Source organism: Nerophis lumbriciformis, linkage group LG02, assembly GCF_033978685.3.
Source record: "Nerophis lumbriciformis linkage group LG02, RoL_Nlum_v2.1, whole genome shotgun sequence".
Classification (NCBI taxonomy): Eukaryota; Metazoa; Chordata; class Actinopteri; order Syngnathiformes; family Syngnathidae; genus Nerophis; species Nerophis lumbriciformis.
Window position 1 is genome coordinate 59,791,459 of NC_084549.2, and position 21,709 is coordinate 59,813,167.

The window sequence follows — 21,709 nt, forward strand, 5'->3', positions numbered from 1 at the left end:
ATTTGTAAACGCTTTGAAGTGGGAAAGGGGCAGGATTAAATAAGCTTTGCTTCTTCCTACTCCTTTTCGGGCATGATGTAAAATGAAATGATATGAAATTGTGTGATGTATTATGATGTAAGTGTGTTCATGTTCCAAATAAACTAAAGAAAGAAAGAAAGAAAAAGATCCTACCTCAAAATAAAGGGTCTTTAAAAACGACTTTGATTGATAATCTGCTAACATTTATCTACAATGTGGTTTCTAAAGCCAAACCCTTACAACCAAGTCAGTTTTCTGCTTCGTTGTCAGAAAAAAAACGCCCTAAATTCAGAACAAATATATGGTTGACTCAAGTCAAATTCCGTATCATCACCCCAGGCAGAGGGATGATTCAGTGTCTACTCAGACGCAAGCTGATTAAGTGTTGAATAAGATGTTTTTTTTACTCGAGCCGAGGCTGATAACGTTTTTCGGCAGAGCTCGGGTCCAAAGATTGAAAAAAATGTTATCTAAGTAAACGCCACTTGCTCAAGTTTCCCCTTTATATGTCGCCTATTTACACAGGTGGCGTTAAAAATAGTCTTCCACTTAATCACGATGAGGAAAAACCTGGCATCCATCAAAGTGCGCACTAAAGACCAATGAGGAGTGGTTCATCAAGAGGAGCAAAGTCGCTCGTTTGTCTTCATGGCAAGTAAAGTGTCAGGTTACTCTCTGACGCCTTTTTTTTCTGTCCAGCCACTCAGGCAAATCATATTGGTGATGTAGATGTTCATATAGAAAAGACAAGTGTTGGATACTTGATATTTGTGTTTGACTTTATTAAATGGATTTATTGGACTGGCGCCGGAGGGGATAGAAAGAAGAAAACAAAGAAAACAAAGAAGACAGAGGAAGACAGAGTAACAAATATGTTATGAAAATGATAGCAAATAAGCAGTTAGTGAAGTAGATAATAATAACACAGAAATGACTATGAACATTATTACCCTACCAATGGAACAATACAGATACCAATAGAAATAACACTATTGATAATGAATAATAACAGTAATTAGTAGGGATGCCGATAAATGATGCAGCAGACAACATAAAATGACGAAGTGGGCCACATAAAATAGTCTTCAGGATCACATCAAATGACGTGGGGGGGCACATATAATGATGCAGCAGACAACATAAAATTACGTAGTGGGCCACATAAAATAGTCGTCAGGACCGCATAAAATCATACGGCGGGCCACATTAAATGACGTAGTGGGCCACTTAAAATGATGCAGCACACAACATAAAATGACGTAGTGGGCCACATAAAATAGTCGTCAGAACCGGTCACATTAAATGACGTAGTGGGCCACGTAAAATGATGCAGCGGACAACATAAAATGACGTAGTGGGCCACATAAAATAGTCGTCAGGACCGCATAAAATGATGCAGCGGGCCGAATTAAATGACGTAGTGGGCCACATAAAATGATGCAGCAGACAACATAAAATGACGTAGTGGGCCACGTAAAATAGTCGTGAGGACCGCATAAAATGATGCGGCGGGCCACATTAAATGACGTAGTGGGCCACTTTAAATGATGCAGCAACATAAAATGACGTAGTGGGCCACGTAAAATAGTCGTCAGGATCACATCAAATGATGTGGGGGGGCCACATAAAATGATGCAGCAGACAACATAAAATGACGTAGTGGACCACATAAAATAGTCGTCAGAACCGGCCACATTAAATGACGTAGTGGGCCACATTAAATGATGCAGCAGACAACATAAAATGACGTAGAGGCCCACATAAAATAGTCGTCAGGATCACATCAAATGACGTGGGGGGGCCACATAAAATAGTCGGCAGGACCACATCAAATGATGTGGGGGGGGGTGTCACATAAAATAGTCGGCAGGACCACATCAAATGATGTGGGGGGGTCACTTAAAATGACGTGGGGGGGGGCCACATAAAATAGTCGGCAGGACCACATCAAATGATGTGGGGGGGTCACTTAAAATGACATGGGGGGTCACATAAAATGACATGGGGGTCCACATAAAATGACATGGGGGGCCACATTGACGTGGCGTGCAAATTTAAAGCACAGTTTGACACTCTTGGTTGGACAAACCATTCAAAACTTCCATAGCAGCGAGCATAAAAATGGCATATGATCATAATTTGTCTTAGCTGAATGACATTCCAGTTTGAATATTAAGTATATTTAGGCTGTATTAGGAAAAGACCAAACCTGGCACAGTTTGTTCTGTTGTGGTCCAAACATGCATCCTCTTCATCTTGCTGAGAAGACAAAGCACAAGTCATCCATCAGGACTCGGCCATGGGGTGAATTATTCATCCAGTCTTTTCATCATCGCCCTGTCCTGTACGTGAAAGACTTCCAGTTGCTGCAGCGCCTCGACGCCCTCAGCTTTGTCACTTCAGCTCAAAGTGCTGCCCGACGCGCCACTTTATTAATCGGCGGCGTGATTAACGGCGGCGACCGGGCTGACGGATGGCCGGCCGCGGCGTGGATGTTTAAATGGAAGACATTTATCTCTTTACACTTCTTGCTCCATCTTTCATCAACGTGCACGCTTTATATGGCGAAGCACGTGACGTATGTCGATAGAAGATGAATAGCGACAACATATTGGGCACAGTTGACCAAAGGGTTGTCTGACATACATTTGCCCTACAATCTTTGAATTATATCGGCCTATTGTGATGATAATTATGTTGTCTCGCCGCGTCCCGCAAAGCTGCAACGAAGGTGTCTTGAGTGAGGGCTAACGAGTGCGGCTCAATCTGTTCATCCACAGTGCGGGGCCGCTTCTAAGTTACCAATCCTCGCCTCAAATCTAAATTTCTTTCAAGTAGCATTATCACTGGAGGAATAGCTAAACATGCCACTAACTGACAAGAAGCCATGCTAATTGCTAAGCTTGCTTATATGTTAGGTAGCACAACTACAGCTGTCCCGATACTTTCACTTCCGATACCATACCGATTTTAGAGCCTTCAGTATTGATCGATATGGATCCGATACAATATCAGCATGAATCATACATCCCCTAATTCCGGACTACAAGCCGCTACCTTTTTCCATTAACCCTGCAATCTATAAAACAGTGCATCTAATTTAAGGATTTTTCTTTGCTATCGTACATATTGTTTTGTGTTCAACAAATAGTTTTTATTAAACACAAGCGGCGAGAATGGTTTGCTCACATCTGCGGCTTGAATGTCTTTAGTATTTCCTGCTATTTTAAAACTTTCAACCAGAAGTACAAGTGCCATTCAATCTTCTAGCCGTCCATAGCGTTTCTACTCGTATGGATTTTTCATTCATCGCTCCAAGCAACATTTTTGAGTTTTACAATATAGCTAAAACAATTCATACTCACCTTAAATACAAACCCCGTTTCCATATGAGTTGGGAAATGGTGTTAGATGTAAATATAAACGGAATACAATGATTTGGAAATCCTTTTCAACCCATATTCAATTGAATGCACTACAAAGACAAGATATTTGATGTTCAAACTCATAAACTTTATTTTTTTTTTTTGGGAAAGGGCATGTTCACCACTGTGTTACATGGCCTTTCCTTTTAACAACACTCAGTAAACATTTGGGAACCGAGGAGACACATTTTTTAAGCTTCTCAGGTGGAATTCTTTCCCATTCTTGCTTGATGTACAGCTTAAGTTGTTCAACAGTCCGGGGGTCTCCGTTGTGGTATTTTAGGCTTCATAATGCGCCACACATTTTCAATGGGAGACAGGTCTGGACTACAGGCAGGCCAGTCTAGTACCCGCACCCTTTTACTATGAAGCCACGTTGATGTAACACGTAGCTTGGCATTGTCTTACTGAAATAAGCAGGGGCGTGCGTCCATGGTAACGTTGCTTGGATGGCAACATATGTTGCTCCAAAACCTGTATTTCCCTTTCAGCATTAATGGCGCCTTCACAGATGTGTAAGTTACCCATGTCTTGGGCATTAATACACCTCCATACCATCACAGATGCTGGCTTTTCAACTTTGCGCCTATAACAATCCGGATGGTTCTTTTCCTCTTTGGTCCGGAGGACACGACGTCCACACTTTCCAAAAACAATTGGAAATGTGGACTCGTCAGACCACAGAACACTTTTCCACTTTGTATCAGTCCATCTTAGATGAGCTCAGGCCCAGCGAAGCCGACGGTGATTCTGGGTGTTGTTGATAAACTGTTTTCGCCTTGCATAGGAGAGTTTTAACTTGCACTTACAGATGTAGCGACCAAATGTAGTTACTGACAGTGGGTTTCTGAAGTGTTCCTGAGCCTATGTGGTGATTTCCTTTACACACTGATGTCGCTTGTTGATGCAGTACAGCCTGAGGGATCGAAGGTCACGGGCTTAGCTGCATACGTGCAGTGATTTCTCCAGATTCTCTGAACCCTTTGATGATATTACGGACTGTAGATGGTGAAATCCCTAAATTCCTTGCAATAGCTGGTTGAGGAAGGTTTTTCTTAAACTGTTCAACAATTTGCTCACGCATTTGTTGACAAAGTGGTGACCCTCGCCCCATCCTTGTTTGTGAATAACTGAGCATTTCATGGAATCTACTTTTATACCCAATCATAGCACCCACCTGTTCCCAATTTGCCTGTTCACCTGTGGGATGTTCCAGATAAGTGTTTGATGAGCATTCCTCAACTTTATCAGTATTTATTGCCACCTTTCCCAACTTCTTTGTCACGTGTTGCTGGCATCAAATTCTAAAGTTAATGATTAAGTGCAAAAAAAAAAAAGTTTATCAGTTTGAACATCAAATATGTTGTCTTTGTTGCATATTCAACTGAATATGGGTTGAAAATGATTCGCAAATCATTGTATTCCGTTTATATTTACATCTAACACAATTTCCCAACTCATATGGAAATGGGGTTTGTACACATGTCTAGCTTGTGTGCTATTTTGTGCTTAGCTGTTGTGTAACTGCTAGCTCCTAGTAGCCCATAGCCTACCATGTTTACCTTTTTTAATTAAATACAAAAAGTAAACGCACTGCAGAATGGTTTGTATAGGAGATTTTAGAAGCAAATCGATATAATCTGATACTTTATTTTTTATTTTTTTGCTGATATCGGACCGATATCAATATCGGACCGGGACACCCCTACTTAGTACACTTAAAACAGAAGGGTATCTATAACTGCGTAACCAGATATGAACAAGTCGATGAATAGGAGTCCAGAGAGAGAATAATACAACAACTACACTGAGCAGGGTTGCCAGATGGAAATTGACAAATTATTGTATAAGTAGTTTAAAATGAAAATGATCTGGGCGGGGATTGATCCATAATTGTGTCGAAAACTGTCTGTGTGATGCTTTGCAGTCGTACACGCTGAAAACGACAACCACAATCATACATTTACGTATGTGAAAACGAGCAGCCGTCAAACGACGACTTTCTTAAATCAAAGTAATCGCACTTTGGAATTTTGATTAATCGCAGTTAATTACTTGCTTGCATGATTAATATGTTGACACAGGCAATTTTATCCACAGAAAGTCATTTTCTTTTTTAATGTCTTGCCTGAAGTCACGTCATTTGTTTGCTCCAAACCTGCTGAGAGTAGTGTATGAAGTACACATTTTTAATAAATCTGCAGGAGTATTGCGATTAATAACACGGCGCTGACCAGTGGATAATGTAACAAACACATTCATAAACATAAATCAGAGTGCACTTATATCTGCTGTAACACAGTTAAACAGTTGCTTAAAAATTGTGTTGATTCTTTTTCCTGCCAATAAAATACTTGATTAAAGGGGAACATTATCACCAGACCTATGTAAGTGTCAATATATACCTTGATGTTGCAGAAAAAAGACCATATATTTTTTTAACCGATTTCCGAACTCTAAATGGGTGAATTTTGGCGAATTAAACGCCTTTCTAATATTCGCTCTCGGAGCAATCCGCCATTTTCTCAAACACCGAGTCAAATCAGCTCTGTTATTTTCCGTTTTTTCGACTGTTTTCCGTACCTTGCAGACATCATGCCTCGTCGGTGTGTTGTCGGAGGGTGTAACAACACGAACAGGGACGGATTCAAGTTGCACCAGTGGCCCAAATATGCGAAAGTGGCAAGAAATTGGACGTTTGTTCCGCACACTTTACTGACGAAAGCTATGCTACGACAGAGATGGCAAGAATGTGTGGATATCCTGCGACACTCAAAGCAGATGCATTTCCAACGATAAAGTCAAAGAAATCTGCCGCCAGACCCCGATTGAATCTGCCGGAGTGTGTGAGCAATTCAGGGACAAAGGACCTCGGTAGCACGGCAAGCAATGGCGGCAGTTTGTTCCCGCAGACGAGCGAGCTAAACCCCCTGGATGTCTTGGCTCACACCGTCCCTTAAGCCACCGAAGATGATCAAAAGAAGAATATCGACCCTAGCTTCCCTGGCCTGCTGACATCAACTCCAAAACTGGACAGATCAGCTTTCAGGAAAAGAGCGCGGATGAGGGTATGTCTACAGAATATATTAATTGATGAAAATTGGGCTGTCTGCACTCTCAAAGTGCATGTTGTTGCCAAATGTATTTCATATGCTGTAAACCTAGTTCATAGTTGTTAGTTTCCTTTAATGCCAAACAAACACATACCAATCGTTGGTTAGAAGGCGATAGCCGAATTCGTCCTCGTTTCTCCCGTGTCGCCGGCTGTCGTGTCGTTTTCGTCGGTTTCGCTTGCATACGGTTCAAACCGATATGGCTCAATAGCTTCAGTTTCTTCTTCAATTTCGTTTTCGCTACCTGCCTCCACACTACAACCATCCGTTTCAATACATGCGTAATCTGTTGAATCGCTTAAGCCGCTAAAATCCGTGTCTGAATCCGAGCTAATGTCGCTATAGCTTGCTGTTCTTTCCGCCATGTTTGTTTGTGTTGGCTTCACTATGTGACGTCACAGGAAAATGGACGGGTGTATATAACGATGGTTAAAATCAGGCACTTTGAAGCTTTTTTTAGGGATATTGCGTGATGGGTACAATTTTGAAAAAAACTTCGAAAAATATAATAAGCCACTGGTAACTGATTTTTAATGGTTTTAACCATTCTGAAATTGTGATAATGTTCCCCTGTTTTTATGCATGATAGGGATGGACGATATGGCCTACAATCTATATTATGATACATATTGCAGCCTCATGCGATATCAATATATATTACTATATATTATTGGGCAAATAAATGACAATAGAAAAATGTTTAAACCGGTTACAAAGGCTAATTTGGCTAACATTTCATTCATCTACTTGCTAATTTACTGTTAATATCGGCTTGCTTTCTGCTGTAACGTGGTTCTAGCTACATATTTGTTCAAATATAATAAACAATTATTCTTCTGTTGTTTCATACTTAACATTAGTTTTGGGCAATACCACAAATTTGGCTATCAATCCAATACCAAGTAGTTACAGGGTCACTATCGGTCTTGCCAATGCTGATACTGATACTTAAAATATTCCAGATCAGTGAATGATACAAATTTTTATAAGGAAGACATCAACAAGGAAAAGTACCTTCCATATGAGGACTGGTAAACAAGTTAGGACCGAAATCATGGTCCCAATACAGAAAACTATTGCATCTAATAGAGAGCCAAATACTAGAGCAGTGGTTCTTAACCTTGTTGGAGGTACCGAACCCCACCAGTTTCATATGTGCATTCACCGAACCCTTCTTTAGTGAAAAATAAAATGTTTTTTCTTAATTTGTAAATATTAATCATGAAATGATGTTATTATATTAAAGAAATACTAATAAAGATATATTTTACAAACAGAAAGTTACAGGAATGTACACATGATCGATCCCATGTTTACATCTCATTGTGCAACATGTGAATGTTTTAGTGGGATCTAAATGCGATATCTGAAAGGGGTACAAATTATTTCCAAAGCAGGACCCCCCGCCTAGTACACAGCTCATGAAAAACAATATTTTTTGTTATTGTCATTGTAAGTGGGCCAAAACACTTATATTAGAAAATAATCTCACGGAAATGACTGCTGTTATTTGATTATAATAATAAAACATTTAACTTGTTATTTAGTCAGGTTTGGGACTGGTGTGCGGCTGGTGTGGCCACAGTGCATGTGCATGTCTGACGTCGCTCACATGTGCTCCACTGAATGCTCAAGGAGTTTTTGCGTTTGCTCAAGCATATGGAAAATTAGAGGGAACATTGTTTGGGGGTATCCATAATACGCCGATAGAGAGAAGTTTTTATTTACACGGTGAGTCGGGTGTGTCTTGACCTCCGCGGCGGAGGCTCCGTCGAACCCCTGAGGCCGACTCACCGAACCCCTAGGGTTCGATCGAACCCAGGTTAAGAACCAGTGTACTAGAGTCCGTGAACATTGCTCCAAAGTCAGGATTTTTTGTTGATTTAATGTGCATACAAAAGCAAACATTGGCAGGTGCAAAGGCAGCAATATTTGATAAAACCAGATGGCAGCTTCATCCCCCAAAAAACCCGCCAGGTGAACAGTTGATTTTACGACTTCCGGTGCTGACGAAAGACAACCCGCGTCCCATATGTGACCATAGGATGAACAAACACACTACGGTACTAAGACTATAGTGGCCATCAACAGTTAGCTTCTACAGCTGGGTTGCCCAAAGAGCGGCCCGTGACTCCTTTGTCATCGGCCTTAAGCACATTACAAAAAACAAAAAATTGAGATCTGGTGGTGAAATCTATCAAAATGAGGGTGGTCCCAAAACGGAGGGATTTTTCAAATTGACTGTGTGTCGGTTTTAAAAGTGCTCTCCCTCTGGTCAACATATGAAATAACAAGTGTGTATAAAAAATTGAAGTACTCCCCCTCTGGTCAACATATGAAATAACAAGTGTGTGTAAACATTTGAAGTGCCCACTATGGCCAACATATGTAATAACATGTGTGTGTAAGACATTGAAATGCGACCCTTTGGCCAAAATTAATTTAAAAAAAAAACATCAAATAAATATGTATATAGAGACATACTGTAATAACTTGAAGTAAATAATAAAGAAAAACTTGTAAATATTTTACAAGAAAATATTGCAATATTACAGAAAAAAAAGAATATAAGAAATTGTTCCCAATTTTATAAGAACAAAGTTGACACATTGTGAGAAAAAGACTGCTTTTAGTTAATTATTTAATTATTTACAAATTTACAAATTACAAACAAAAAAATAATTAACTAAAAGCAGTCTTTTTCTCACAATGTGTCAACTTTGTTCTTATAAAATTGGGAACAATTTCTTATATTCTTTTTTTTTCTGTAATATTGCAATATTTTCTCGTAAAATTATTACTTTTTTTATGTAAAATTATTAGTTTTTAATGCAAAATGGTGACATTTGTCATACAAAATTCTAACTTATCACAATATTGACAATTTCTTTGTTGTCTTTGTAAAATAGTGAAATTAGTTTTTTGTAAAATTATGACTTTTGTCATAATTTTGCCAAGTAAAATTCCGATTATTATATATAATATTGCCAAAATGTTTAAGTTTTCTTATAAAATTATGACTTTTGTCAATTAAAATTACGACTCTTTTCATAAAATTGACAACATTTTAAGCTTTTCTTGTAAAATTGCGACTGTTATTGAGTAAAATTCCAACTTTTGTCATAACATTGCACAAATGTTCAGTTTTTCCGGTAAAATTTGGATTTGCTTTGAGTAAAATTACGACTTTTAATATAATACTGCCAAAATTCAAAGTTTTTCCTGTGAAAATGTGACCTTTTTCTTGTGAAATTCCAACTCATTTTTCACAACAAGCTTTTTTATATTTGCATAGTAATGTTGTGAATACAAATCTTTATATATCTAGAAAGGGTGGTCCTAAAGAGGGAGGCATTTTTGGAGGTCTCAAGAAGGTAATAACTACGTGTGTGTGTGTGTGTGTGTGTGTGTGTGTGTGTGTGTGTGTGTGTGTGTGTGTGTGTGTGTGTGTGTGTGTGTGTGTGTGTGTGTGTGTGTGTGTGTGTGTGTGTGTGTGTGTGTGTGTGTAATGTACATATTGCCATTTAGACTGCAGTCACATTAGAAAAGACTGGATTCAAATTGGAATCGTACTACCTCCTCTTTAGGCCCGAATCTGGTGCAAAAACATCAGATTTGAACCACTTTGGAGCATTTAAATATCCGATCTGTGTCACTCGAGGGCAAAAAAATCTGATTTGGTGTCCTGTGTACACGGAGCCAGAGAATATGTCATCAGCATGCGTTATCACAACATCACGATTGTATTCAAACCTCTATCATGGGCCAAATGTATATATTTTATGATAAATTGTCCATTGTGCTACGCTGTACACAATTAATTCTTAGTTTTTATTAAGGCCATGTAAGGACGCAACTTTCATCTGTCCCGACCTGTTTTTTTAGGTTGCGTAAAACCCCCCGAAAAAAAACGTTATTAAAAGATACTTGTGCTAAAAGTAGATGGTGTTGTTTGTCGTGGAGGGATTCAGTTATATTTTGTTTTAGAGGCTAGTTTGATACAACTTCAGAGGAAATATCAACAAAACATCTTGTTGTGTCTTCTAATCTGTCGTGTGGGGGCCCAATAAAAAAAAAAAAAAAAAAAAAAAAATAGTGATGCAGCAGAAGAGATAAATGGTCAGCAATTTCAATGCAAGGAGCCTGTAAAAAAAAAACCCACTATAGATTTTACAATTTAAAAAAAATTGCAGCTAAATCACCAACATTTTGCAAAAAAAATGTACAATGTTTTAACACCAAATTACTGCAAATTGAAAAACTGTACCTTTGTTTGACGCTACTATTCTGTTGACTGAGCTGCTAGTTTTTTACTGTAAAATCTATGGCCATTTTTTTACAGTGCATTACTATAAATAAATAAAAAAGGACCACTGTCGTTTTTATGTTAAAATTCTGTTGACTGAGCGGCTGATTTTTACTGTAAAATATATAGCCATTTTTTTTTACAGTGCATTACTATACATTTTTTTTAAAAGTACCACTGTTGTTTTTACGTTAAAATTCTGTTGACTGAGCGGCCAATTTTTACTGTAAAATCTATGGCCATTTTTTACAGTGCATTACTATACATTTTAAAAAAGCTACCACTGTTGTTTTTATGTTAAAATTCTGTTGACTGAGCTGCTAGTTTTTTACTGTGAAATCTATGGCCATTTTTTCAAATTGACATTACTATAAATTAAAATAAAAATAAAAATACCACTATAGTTTTTACGTTAAAATTCTGTTGACTGAGCTGCCAATTTTTACTGTAAAATCTATGGCCATTTTTTTTTTTTTACAGTGCATTACTATAAATAAATTAAAAAGTGCCACTGTTGTTTTTACATAAAAATTCTGTTGACTGAGCGGCCGATTTTTACTGTAAAATGTATAGCCATTTTTTACAGTGCATTACTATAAATTAAAAAAAAAAAAGTACCACTGTTGTTTTTACGTTAAAATTCTGTTGACTGAGCTGCCAATTTTTACTGTAAAATCTATGGCCATTTTTTACAGTGCATTACTATAAATTTTAAAAAAGCTACCACTGTTGTTTTTATGTTAAAATTCTGTTGACTGAGCTGCTAGTTTTTTACTGTGAAATCTATGGCCATTTTTTCAAATTTACATTACTATAAATTAAAAAAAAAAAAAAAAAAGTACCACTATAGTTTTTACGTAAAAATTCTGTTGACTGAGCTGCCAATTTTTACCGTAAAATCTATTGCCATTTTTTTACTTTGCATTACTATAAGTTAAAAAAAAAAGTACCGCTGTTGTTTTTACGTTAAAATTCTGGTGACTGAGCTGCCAATTTTTACCGTAAAATCTATGGCCATTTTTATTTATTTACCTTATTATAAATATGTAAAAAAATACCACTATTGTTTTTATGTTAAAATTCTGTTGACTGAGCGGTCAACTTTTACTGTAAAATCTATGACCATTATTTTACAGTGCATTACTATACTTTTTTTTTTTTAATTACCACTGTTGTTTTTATGTTAAAATTCTGTTGACTGAGCTGCCAATTTTTACCGTAAAATCTATTGCCATTTTTTTTACTTCGCATTACCATAAGTAAAAACAAAAAAAAGTATCATTGTCGTTTTTTACGTTAAAATTCTGGTGACTGAGCTGCCAATTTTTACTGTAAAATCTATGGCCATTTTTTTACAGTGCATTACTATAAATAATTTTTTTTTAAAGTACCACTGTGGTTTTCACGTTAAAATTCTGTTGACTGAGCTGCCAATTTTTACCGTAAAAACAATGGCCATTATTTTTATTTACATTACTATAAATTAAAAAGTACCAATGTTGTTTTTACGTAAAAATTCTGTTGAAAAAAAAATATACAAATAAAATAAAAATAAAATAATAACAATAATTCTGTTGATTGAGCTGCCAATTTTTACTGTAAAATCTATGGCCATTTTTTTTATAGTGCATTACTATAAATGAAAAAAAAAAGTACCACTGTTGTTTTTACGTTAAAATTCTGTTGACTGAGCTGCCAAATGTTTCCGTGAAATCTATTGCCATTTTCTTTACTTTGCATTACTATAAGTTTTAAAAAAGTACCACTGTTGTTTTTACATTAAAATTCTGGTGACTGAGCTGACAATTTTTACCGTAAAATTTATGGCCATTTTTTTTTACCTTGCATTACTATAAATACATTTTAAAAAGTACCACTGCCATTTTTACGTTAACATCCTGTTGACTGAGCTGCCAATTTTTATGGTAAAAACTATGGCCATTTTTTAATTTACATTACTATAAATTAAAAAGTACTAATGTTGTTTTTACGTTAAAATTATTTTGATTTTTTTTTTTAAATTAAATTTAAAAAAATAATAATAATAATTCTGTTGACTGAGCTGCCAATTTTTACTGTAAAATCTATGGCCATTTTTTTTACAGTGCATTACTATAAATGAAAAAAAAGTACCACTGTTGTTTTTACGTTAAAATTCTGTTGACTGAGCTGCCAAATGTTTCTGTAAAATCTATTGCCATTTTTTTACTTTGCATTACTATAAGTTTTAAAAAAGTACCACTGTTGTTTTTACATTAAAATTCTGGTGACTGAGCTGCCATTTTTTACCGTAAAATTTATGGCCATTTTTTTTTACCTTGCATTACTATAAATACATTTTAAAAAGTACCACTGCCGTTTTTACGTTAACATCCTGTTGACTGAGCTGCCAATTTTTATGGTAAAAACTATGGCCATTTTTTAAATTTACATTACTATAAATTAAAAAGTACCAATGTTGTTTTTATTTTATTTATTTAAATAAAATAAATAAATAAATAAAAACTAATGCTGTTAACTGAGCTGCCAATTTTTACTGTAAAATCTGTGGCCATTTTTTTTACAGTGCATTACTAAAAATAAAAATAAAAGTACCACTGTTGTTTTATTGTTAAAATTCTGTTGACTGAGCTGCCAAATGTTTCTGTAAAATCCATTGCCATTTTTTTACTTTGCATTACTATAAGTTTAAAAAAAAGTACCACTGTTGTTTTTACATTAAAATTCTGGTGACTGAGCTGCCAATTTTTACCGTAAAATTTATAGCCAATTTCTTTTTACCTTGCATTACTATAAATAAATTTAAAAAAGTACCACTGCCGTTTTTACGTTAAAATCCTGTTGACTGAGCTACCAATTTTTACCGTAAACTCTATGGCCAAATTTTTTAACAGTGCATTAATATGAATTATAAAAACTGTACCACTGTTATTTTTACTGCAAACGTTTGGCAACGGAGCTGCTATTTTTTTCCCGTAAAATCTAAATTCCCTCTTTTTACAATGCATTAATGGGAAAAATGGTTCCACTGATTATTTTACCATCAATTACTGCCAACTGAGCTGCTTTTAGAGGAAAATCTACTGACTTTTTTACTTTGCGGACATGCCATATGGATTGTGCAGCTTGAAAGAGGTCAGTATGAATAGGTATTACTATTATTTGGCGGGTCAAACAAAATGACACAACGGGCCAAATTTGGCCCGCGGGCCCTACTCTGGGCATCCCTGCTATATACAGTATAACACAATACTATTGTGTTGACTCTCAAATAGTTGTTAAAGCCGCTGTAAATGACCCTAATAATGCTTAAACGCGTTCATTAACAGGAGCTTCGTGCTGAGTGTCATAACAGGAAGGATCAAAAGATCAAAAACAATTTTGCCCACAATGACGCAGAGACTCACAAGATGGCCTAAACCCCACCCACATTATGTCATCGCTTGCCTTTTTCTTTCCCTTTTTTTGCCTCTCTTTACACATGTTGTGGCAGAAGGTTTACAGTTTAACACTTTCTTTTCCTGAATAAATCCACCTTGACCAGTAGTCAATAATATATTATATAATATAATAATATATCAGTATATATACTATGTAAATATTACATATGTTATATTTTATATTGCTACTATGATACATTTTTAGTCTACTTAATACCTGCATTATCCTTTCCATCCATACCCTTTCCAGCCTTTGAAACTGAGCTACTGTGTGGAACAATTTCCCTTGTGGATAAATAAAGTTTGTCTAAGTCTAAGTCGAAGTCCACCTGCGCTAATCTTAATGAGATGCTATGGAGTAAACAATACTGCCTTTGCAGGATGATAAGGTCGTAATTTCACAGTTATTGTGGTTGTGAAAGTAAGCTGTATCATAGTGAAAGCGCTTGATGGGCCTTTCTTCATGAGCGAAACATAATATAAGGAAAGCTGTGCACTTTCACAAGCACCGTTTGATCTTTGCGTGTATTTAATTTTTCTCATTAGCTACAATTGGTTAGCCAGTTTTAGTAAGCATTGAATGAATGCTGGCTGTCTTGTACAGTTATATATATATATATATATATATATATATATATATATATATATATATATATACATTTTTCTTTTATCTAACTTTAAGAAATAATTTAAAAAAAGTTTTTTATAAAAAAATACAGAAAATAACTAAATTTTTGTATTTATTTTTTAAAATTATAAAAACAAAATAATATCCTCTGCAATTTATGTCTAGAGCAAAGTTGTCAAATGATTGACTGAATGCTGGCCTTCCATTGAAAAGTGTCTACTTCCAAATGTGAGGTTTATTTATTTATTTTTTTTTTAAAGAAACTTTTTTTTTTTTATGTTTTAAAAAAAAAAGTAAACTTTTTTTTAATTTTTTTTTTTTTTTGCCATTTTTCAACTCATAAAAAATCCAACTCTTTGCAATTTACGTTTAGCAAAGTTGTTAACTTATTGAATTAGGTTTTATAATAAAAAGCACATATCTTCAACTGTAGATTTTTTTAACAGAACATGGAGACATTTAAATGTAGTTTTTAATTAATCAATAATGTGTACAAAAAATATATAAAAATGTTCCTTTTTTTTTTGGTTGCATAAAACAAATACACTTTGCATTAAATGTCAAATGATTGACTGAATGCTGGCCTTCCATTGAAAAGTGTATACACCCAAATGTGATTTTTTTTCTTTTTCTTTTTTTAACGACACTTCCTTTTTCTTCTTCTTTTTTTTCAATGTTTTCTTTTTTGATAACTTAAAATTTAAAAATGTTAAAAAAAAATTTCAACTCATAAAAAATCTAACTCTTTGCAATTCAGTTCAGCAAAGTTGTTAACTTATTGAATGAGGTTTTATAATAAAAAGCACATATTTTAAACTGTAGATTTTTTTTAACAGAACGTGGAGAAATTTAAATGTAGTTATTTAATAATCAAAAATGTATACAAAAAATATACCATTTTCCTTTTCTTTTCTTTTTGCATAAAACTAATACACTTTGCATTATACTTCTATCATATTCTTTTTTTACACAAAATTTAAACTTCAGAAAATTCCATATATATATATATATATATATATATATATATATATATATATATATATATATATATATATATATATATATATATAATTGCCTTTTAAAGAAATAATTAAACAAAAAATTAGATAATGGCCTTTACTTTATTGACTTTATTATTACTATTTACTTTATTGTCATATTTTGAAAAAAGGTTATTGAATGAAAAAAGGTAAATATTTTGAGAATAATTAGTACAACATTTTGAGAATGTTGAGTGTCGTTATTGATCAAAAACAAAGAAAATACTGACACATATTTGCTATTTTAAATTTTTATAATTTCCATTTTAAAAACATAAACAAGTATTGATATTAGGGATGTCCAATAATGGCTTTTTGCCAAAATCCGATATTCCGATATTGTCTAACTCTTAATTACTGATACCGATATCAACCGATACCGATATGTGCAGTCGTGGAATTAACACATTATTATGCCTAATTTGGGCAACCAGGTATGGTGAAGATAAGGTCCTTTTAAAAAAAATAAAAAAAAAAATAAGATAAATTAATTAAAAACATTTTCTTGAATAAAAAAGAAAGTAAAACAATATAAAAACAGTTACATAGAAACTAGTAATTAATGAAAATTTGTAAAATTAACTGTTAAAGGTTAGTACTATTAGTGGACCAGCAGTACGCACAATCATGTGTGCTTACGGACTGTATCCCTTGCAGACTGTATTGATATATATTGATATATAATGTAGGAACCAGAATATTAATAACAGAAAGAAACAACCCTTTTGTGTGAATGAGTGTAAATGGGGGAGGGAGGTTTTTTGGGTTGTAAGTGTAAGTGTATCCTGTGTTTTTTATGTTGATTTAATTAAAAAAAAAAAAAACGATACCGATAATAAAAAAACTATACCAATAATTTCCGATATTACATTTTGCCGATATTATCGGACATCTCTAATTGATATACTTTATGATTTATAAAGTATGTACATCTCTACATTTTTTAATTAGTTTTTCTATGAACCTAAAGAAATATAGAAAATATTTGCCTTTTAAAAAAAAATGAATTAAATTAAATTTAAAAAAAATAGTTTTACATTTTAGGACATTTAAAGAATGACATTATACACTGTACTAATATATGTCAACTAGTGGGTCACAGACAAGTCGTCATTTAATTACATATTTATACTATATATTTGTGTACATATATTCTTATAAATGATGTACAAATATTTATATTTAATTTAGATATTCGGATGTGCATGTTTCCAAAGTCCTTTTATTGGGTCAATTCTATCAAAACATCTATTATCGGTTCACAGAAAAACATTCACATTTAACCACAGCCGCATTTATCAGAATATCTATTTTTATGATTATTATTGTTATATTTCTGCTCCGAACAGGGTTAGGGTCTTGTGGTTCTGATGTTATTATCCCACAGTTGTGATGAATTGTCACTTTGTCTTTGAAGCATCTCCACCATGTTTTTCTCTCTGTGTTGCAGCTGATGTTGCTGAGTCAGCCTCACGACTTCATCATCATGGGACGGGACAAGCGGCGGCGAGCCGTGACCGTGGGTGACATCCATGCAGCTGCTCCGCTTCTTTTCAGTCGCGTCCCAGCGGGGTGCCATGTGCTCGCATCATGAAAGGAAGGAAGCGGTAATCCTGGAAGTTTGAAAGGTCAGCCAGTGGTCTTTCTTACACCGAATGGGTGGAAAAAAAACACCTGCAGGAGGCTTCATTTTGTGGTTGTGGCGGTCCAGGTGTTGAGGTTTTATGTCCAAACACTCTCTTTCCGGTTGGTTTGAGCAATGCACACTAAAGTCGTGATGGATGTTGCAATAACACGCACGCACACGCAGTTCCGTGTTTGATGCACTTTCAAAAAATAACCACTGAGACCAGCTTTCATGTGAACATCTGCTGATATAAATGCACAAAAAGGCACTTTTCTTTCATCCATCATGCGGAAAATTCCACAATTGATCATTTTCATTATATTTTTCTTTGTGCTTTTTCACATTTGATTTACATGTTTTTCTTTTTTTTAACATTGCAAAGTAAGGCTCCGCATATAACGAACGGTTCGGAGACTGTCGCTCGCTCAATGGGATGCAAAAGTGTCCCAAAACGTTTGACTCGTGCTGATAGACGATACACTCCAAATTATTCAGTAGACCCATAATAAATTCATAAAATAACCAAACTTCATGAATGTTTTTTGTGACCAACAAGTATGTGCTCCAATCACTCTATCACAAAAAAATAAGAGTTGTAGAAAGTATTGGAAACTCAAGACAGCCATGACATTATGTTCTTTACAAGTGTATGTAAACTTTTGACCACGACTGTATATACATATATATATATATATACATACACATACATATATACATACACATATATATGTATATGTGTGTGTATATATATACTGTATGTGTGTGTATATATATATATATGTGTGTGCGTATATATATATATATATATATATATATATATATATATATATGTATGTATGTATGTATGTATGTATGTATGTATGTATGTATGTATTTATGTATTTGTGTGTGTGTGTGTGTGTGTGTATATATACACATATGTATATATATATATATATATATATATATGTGTATGTGTGTGTGTATATATATACACACACCCATATATATATATATATATATATATATATATATGTATGTATGTATGTATGTATGTATGTATGTATGTATGTATGTGTGTGTGTGTGTGTGTGTGTGTGTGTATATGCGTGTGTGTGTATATATATATATATGTGTGTGTGTATAAATATACATGCTGTATTTATTTATTTATATATATATATATATATATATATATATATATATATATATATATATATATATATATATATATATATATATATATATATGTATGTGTGTGTGTGTGTGTGTGTGTGTGTGTGTGTGTGTGTGTGTGTGTGTGTGTGAGAATGTGTATATAGCATCCATCCATCCATCCATTTTCTACCGCTTGTCCCTTTTGAGGTCGCGGGGGGTGCTGGAGTCTATCTCAGCTGCATTCGGGTGGAAGGCGGGGTACACCCTGGACAAGTCGCCACCTCATCACAGGGCCAACACAGACAACATTCACACTATATACATGTATGTATATATATATATATATATATATGTGTATATTTATGCGTGTGTATATATATATGTATATCAAATGAAGCCACGCTGTTGTAACACGAGGCTTGGCATTGTCTTGCTGAAATAAGCAGGGGCGTCCATGATAACGTTGCTTGGATGGCAACATTTGATGCTCCAAAACCTGAATGTACCTTTCAGCATTAATGATGCCTTCACAGATGTGTAAGTTACCGATGCCTTGGGCACTAATACACCCCCATACCATCACAGATGCTGGCTTTTCAATTTTGCGCCTATAACAATCCAGATGATTCTTTTCCTCTTTGTTCCGGAGGACACGATGTCCACGGTTTCCAAAAACAATTTGTAATGTGGACTCGTCAGACCACACAACACTTTTCCACTTTGCATCAGTCCATCTTAGATGAGCTCGGGCCCAGCGAAGCCGGCGGCGTTTCTGGGTGTTGTTGATAAATGTATTTCGCTTTGCATAGTAGAGTTTTAACTTGCACTTACAGATGTAGTGACAAACTGTAGTTACTGACTGGGGTTTTCTGAAGTGTTCCTGATCCCATGTGGTCATATCCTTTACACACTGATGTCGGTTTTTAATGCAGTACCGCCTGAGGGATCGAAGGTCAAGGGCATTCAATGTTGGTTTTCAGCCTTGCTGCTTACGTGCCGTGATTTCTCCAGATTCTCTGAACCTTTTGATGATATAACGGACCGTAGATATTGAAATCCCTAAATTCCTTGCAATAGTTGGTTGAGAAATGTTGTTCTTAAACTGTTCGACAATTTGCTCACGCATTTGTTCACAAAGTGGTGACCCTCGCCCCATCCTTATTTGTGAATGAAGCTGCTTTTATACCCAATCATGGCACCCACCTGTTCCCAATTAGCCTGTTCACCTGTGGGATGTTTCGAATAAGTGTTTGATGAGCATTCCTCAACTTTCTCAGTCTTTTTTGCCACTTGTGCCAGCTTTTTTGAAACATGTTGCAGGCATCAAATTCCAAATGAGCCAATATTTGCAAAAAATAACAACGTTTTCCAGTTTGAACGTTAAGTATCTTGTCTTTGCAGTCTATTCCAATTGAATATAGGTTGAAAAGGATTTGCAAATCATTGTATTCTGTTTTTATTTACGAGTTACACAACGTGCCAACTTCACTGGTTTTGGGGTTTGTACAATACATGAAATACTTTTTGTTGTTGTTGTTATTTTCATTGTAAGAGGGCCAAATCACATATATCAGAAAATAATCTCATGAAAATGACCACTGTCATTTAATTATTATAATAAAACATTTAAATTGTTATGATGTCAGGTTTGGGACAGGTGTGATGCTGATGTTGCTCACGTGTGCTCCACTGAATGCTCAGGGAGTTTGTGCATTTGCTCACACACACACATGGCAAATTAGAGGGAACATTGAAGACATGGCATATTTGTCGCCATGTGAATGTTCGCAAACCTGAAAAGGTCACAAATAGAGGCGCTCATGAATCGAGGTTGCTCTGTATTAGATTTGTTACGATATTGAAATTATTGTTTTGTCGGGAAAACTAGTGCATGTTCAATTTAGGATTCACTGACAAGGGAATGTTTTGAAGTTTCTTGAAAAAAATGTTGGCCATTCTTGTGATATTTTATTTCGACTTTCATTCATGTATCTTTGCAGATTATAGAAGTATAATAACACTCTGATAATGCGCAGTCCTATTCCAAAAATGTTATGTATAAGTCTTTTTTTTAAAATTGCATTATAATAATAATAATTAGAGATGACCGATATCGGAGTGCCGATATTATCGGCCGTTAAATGCTTTAAAATGTAATATCGGAAATTATCGGTATCGGTTTCAAAAAGTAAAATGTATGACTTTTTAAAACGCCGCTGTACGGAGTGGTACAAGGACGTAGGGAGAAGTACAGAGCGCCAATAAACCTTAAAGGCACTGCCTTGGCGTGCCGGCGCAATTACATGATATCTACGGCTTTTCACACACACAAGTGAATGCAATTCATACTTGATCAACAGCCATACAGGTCACACTGAGGGTGGCCGTATAAACAACTTTAACACTGTTACAAATATGCGCCACACTGTGAACCCACACCAAAGACATTTCGGGAGAACATCCGCACCGTAACACAACATAAACACAACAGAACAAATACCCAGAAACCCTTGCAGCACTAACTTTTCCGGGATGCTACAATATACACCCCCCCAACCCCGCCCACCTCAACCTCCTCATGCTCTCTCAGGGAGAGCATGTCCCAAATTCCAAGCTGCTGTTTTGAGGCATGTTAAAAAAAAAAATAATGCACTTTGTGACTTCAATAATAAATATGGCAGTGCCATGTTGGCATTTTTTTCCATAACTTGAGTTGATTTATTTTGGAAAACCTTGTTACATTGTTTAATGCATCCAGCGGGGCATCACAACAAAATTAGGCATAATAATGTGTTAACTGCACGACTGTATATATCGGTATCGGTTGGACAATATCGGGATATCGGATATCGGCAAAAAAAGCCATTATCGGACATCTCTAATAATAATAATACATTTCACTTATAAGGCGCCTTTCTGGGCACTCAAGGACACCGTGCAAAATCAAAACAATAAAATCAATTAGATAAAAA

At 35.2% G+C, this 21,709-nt stretch overlaps 1 protein-coding gene across 1 annotated transcript in view; it reads right to left on the bottom strand.

Annotated features, from left to right (window-relative positions):
• Window positions 1-2,207: 2,207 nt before the first annotated feature.
• The window catches only part of bcl2l11 (BCL2 like 11), a 102,862-nt gene continuing 83,360 nt past the window's right edge, over window positions 2,208-21,709 (bottom strand). Inside the window, exon 5 of the transcript XR_009815798.1 lies at window positions 2,208-2,280. The gene's annotated coding sequence lies outside the window, so the exon portion shown is untranslated. The remainder of the gene's footprint in view (window positions 2,281-21,709) is intronic.